We start from the raw sequence: 4,434 nt of genomic DNA, 5'->3' as shown, positions 1-4,434 counted from the left end.
AGAAAATTCTGTTTAGGGTTTAAACCCTAATGCTGATTGCATGGAAAAGCTCAGTTTAGAGTTTAAAACCCTAATGCTGGCTGAAAGGAAAAGTTCCGTTTAGGGTTTAAAACCCTAATGCTGACTAAAAAGGAAAATTCAGTTTAGGGTTTAAAACCCTAATGCTGATTGCATGAAAAAGCTCAGTTTAGAGTTTAAAACTCTAATGCTGGCTGGAAGGAAAAAGTTCAATTTAGGGTTTAAAACCCTAATGCTAACTAAAAAGGAAAATTCAGTTTAGGGTTTAAAACCCTAATGCTGATTGGCTGGGGATAAAGCTCGAGAATACTACACGATCTATTTTTGAGTTTTCTTGTTTTAATAGAGGATAAAAGGGAGTTTTGCGGGAACTTACCTTTTGAGTGAATTCCTTATTGCCAAAATGTTTCTTGTACCCGTGTACCTTCTTCTTTGGGCGACACCCGCTTCTTGCATGGTCGTCTTGGATTATTCCTGTTTCAACTTTTCAGACAAAGAACAATTGTTAGTTCGGAAACGACGGTCGGTTTGGTGACCTTGATCGTTCCCAATTGCTTTGTTGCGTCTTTATTTCTGTTGTGAAGTTCCGCCATTGATTTGATTCGAATGGCGAAACCTTTCCAGACTGTTCAGGCTTGTGTTTCCAGATTCTGCGATGATTTGCCTCGTAAGGCCTCTTTTTTTCTTTTTGTCCCGTTTTGATTGGAGGTTCTCAACGGGGATTTTATTGGGGGTGTTCTGTGGGGATTTGTACAAAAGGAAGCTCTGTGGGGGAATATTTACAAAGTGGATTCTTTGTGCGGATTCTGTACAATGGGGTATGCTGGGTTTTTTGTTTCAAAATGAGTTTCCCAGGGTTTGTTGGGGTAAGCTTGTTGGGGAATATTTACAAAAGGACTCGCTGGGGATGTGCTGATGAAATTCCAACGGGGATTTTTTCTTCTTCTTTTTTTTTCTCTTTTTTTTCCTTTTTTTTTTTTTTTTTGATTGTACTGGGGAGACTTGGTGGGAGATTGTACAAAAGGAGAAACTCTGCGGGGATTTGTACAGGGGGAGACTCTGTGGGGATTTGTCCGAAGGCGGACTTGCTGGGGAAGATTTCAAGATTTCTCTCTTTCCTCTGTACTCTGAAACAACATCAAACGTCATGATTCATCAGGCTTGGGCAATCGTACCAACGAGATGAGGCGCTTTCCTTCATGAGACAGGATTCCGTGCAAACAAACCTGCCACCTGTCCTTTCCGGTGTATCCTGGACTTGGGATTAAAACACAAACGGGATTGAAGGAAACAAAGAAAGGAGAAAACAAATCAGAAATAGAGTGTCCTTTTCAGGACGAGAAAGACTCATCTGAGGAAGATAATGCTGGCTTTAAATGACATGACATGCTCTTTGGACTGGACGTCTGACCTCGAAGAGCTTGCGTTTTCCTGAACCAGAACGGATCTTTGTGATTCCAAACCGGTGGCACTCTGCCGAAACTTTCTTGGGGTGGCATCATTCTTTTCGGCCAACAGCGCCCTTTGCGGGTTTTCGCTGGCTGACCTCTCTCATTTCTCTTCCTGTCATCGCTTGATAGCACTCTTTGCGAGTTTTTACTAAACAAGCTCTCTCATTTTGGTTTCTCTACTCCCGTCGCCTCGTGGTGCCCGAAGGTTTTCACCGCCGAGACTCTCTCATTTTATCTCTCTCAAATCAGAGTGTGCTGGTCTCCATTTGTGACGCTTATTGGTTCCCCACCATATTTGGTAATTGATTTGAGGGCTTGTGCTTGGTAAAGAAAGGTAGATGATACTAGATTCTCAAGTGCTTGACGTGCCCCGGTTTTCAATTTCAGGGTGAATGGGATTTTATTGTTGGTGTGACTGAACCTCAGGGAGAGGCTGCCTACGTATCCTTTCGGAATCAAGTCAAACGTAGTTCAGGCCTCAATCAATGTTTTGTTTTGTTTTCTTTTCTCTTTTTTTTTTTTGTTTTTTTTTTATTTTTTGTTTTTTTTTTGTTTTGTAAACGGCTTGAAAGTTGGCAGAGAGAATTGGGTAGTGTTTGGGAAGTAGTGGGGAATAAAACCTTCGCCATTTTCAAACGTGTCAGGACCACTGGAGTATGATTTAGACGTAGTACCTCTTGACTGCATCTGCATTTACTGCTGTGTCGGGGTCATTTCCTTCGATATCACCTAGATACAATGCTCCTCTTGGCAATATTTTCCTTACGATGTATGGGCCTTTCCAATTTGGGGCAAACTTTCCTTTTGCTTCTTCATGATGCGGTAGAATACGCCTCAGTACCAGCTGACCTACTTCGAAATTCCAGGGTCGGACTTTCTTGTTGTAAGCACGGGCCATCCTTCATTGGTATAACTGTCCGTGACAGACTGCAGCCATCCGCTTTTCATCAATCAACGTCAATTGCTCTAACCGAGTCTTAACCCACTCGCTGTCCTCGATTTCTGCTTCGACAATGATTCGAAGCGAAGGAATTTCTACCTCTGCCGGTATTACAGCCTCGGTCCCATAAACCAAAAGATAAGGAGTCGCTCCCACCGATGTGCGTACCGTAGTGCGGTACCCCAATAATGCAAAAGGTAACTGCTCATGCCACTGTCGGGAACTTTGGATCGTTTTCCTCAAAATCTTCTTGATGTTTTTGTTTGCCGCTTCCACGGCACCATTGGCCTTTGGCCGATAAGGCGTGGAATTCGTATGTGTTATCTTGAATTGCTCGCATACATCTCCCATCAAGTGATTGTTCAAGTTTGCTGCGTTATCTGTAATGATAGTCGCAGGAACACCGAAGCGACAGATAAGATTTGAGTGTACGAAATCCACCACAACTTTCTTAGTGACCGACTTGAGAGTGACAGCCTCTACCCATTTCGTGAAGTAGTCTATGGCAACCAGTATAAACCTGTGTCCGTTCGAGGCCTTTGGTTCAATTGGTCCAATGACGTCCATGCCCCAGGCGACAAATGGCCAAGGGGCAGACATGGGATGCAGTTCCGTGGGAGGTGCATGAATCAAATCACCGTGTACCTGACACTGATGACACTTCCGGACAAAGCTAAAGCAATCCTTTTCCATGGTCATCCAATAATAACCTGCTCGGAGGATTTTCTTCACTAAGACATACCCGTTCATGTGAGGTCCGCACACACCTGCGTGTACTTCGTGCATGATCTTTCTCGATTCCTTGATATCGACGCATCTTAGGAGATTGAGGTCCGGGGTCCTCTTATATAACAATTCACCGCTTAGAAAGAAACCACTTGCATGTCGCCTAATGGTCCTCTTCTGATCTCCAGTAGCATGCTCTGGGTATTCTTGGGTCTTCAGGAATTTCTTGATGTCATGGTACCAAGGCTGCGTACTTGATCCTGCCTCGATTACACTGCAGTAACCGTGTCTTTCCTTGATTTGGATTTCCAAAGGATCGACGTGGGCGTTGCCTGGGTAGGGCAGCATTGAAGCCAAAGTAGCAAGTGCATCTGCCAGTTCATTGTGACACCTCGGAATGTACCTGAATTCTATTGATGTGAAGCGCTTGCTGAGGTCCTCCACATGTTGTCGGTACGGGATAAGTTTGACATCCCGAGTTTCCCACTCGCCTTGAGCTTGCCGGATGATCTGGTCAGAATCTCCCTTAATCAGTAAGTTTTCGACATCCTGATCGATTGCCATATGCATGCCCATGATGCAGGCTTCATACTCAGCTGTATTGTTTGTGCAAAAGAAACGAAGTCTAGCTGTGGCGGGATAATGCTGACCGGAAGGCGAGATCAAAATTGCCCCAATCCCTACACCCTTGGCGTTCACGGCTCCGTCAAAGAACATCTTCCAAACATGTGCTTCCTCCGAGATCACTTCTGCGGTGTTTACCTCTTCATCTGGAAAGTAGGTATCCAATGGCTGGTATTCCTCATCGACCGGATTTTTGGCCAAATGATCTGCTAACGCCTGGGCTTTCATGGCCGTGCGAGTGACATAAACTATGTCGAATTCCGTAAGCAAGATTTGCCATTTAGCCAGTCTCTCAGTAGGCATTGGTTTCTGAAATATATACTTCAAAGGATCCAACCTGCTTATGAGGAACGTAGTGTGGGCTTGGAGATAATGTCTCAGCTTTTTAGCAACCCATGTGAGAGCGCAGCATGTCCTTTCCAGCAGAGTGTATTTGGCCTCGTAGCCGGTGAATTTCTTGCTCAAGTAGTAGATTGCTTGCTCCTTCTTTCCGGTTACGTCGTGTTGCCCGAGGACGCAACCGAAAGAGTTCTCCAAGACTGTTAGATACAAGAAAAGTGGCCTCCCTGGTTCCGGAGGGACCAAGACTGGGGGATTCGAAAGGTATTCTTTGACTTTATCAAAGGCTTCTTGACACTCAGTTGTCCATTTGATCGCCGCATCTTTCCTTAACAG

The sequence above is a fragment of the Nicotiana tabacum genome, chromosome 16 (assembly GCF_000715075.1).
Source record: "Nicotiana tabacum cultivar K326 chromosome 16, ASM71507v2, whole genome shotgun sequence".
In the NCBI taxonomy this organism is placed as follows: domain Eukaryota; kingdom Viridiplantae; phylum Streptophyta; class Magnoliopsida; order Solanales; family Solanaceae; genus Nicotiana; species Nicotiana tabacum.
The sequence above is the reverse complement of the archived record's forward strand: the minus strand, read 5'-3'. Positions refer to the sequence as shown.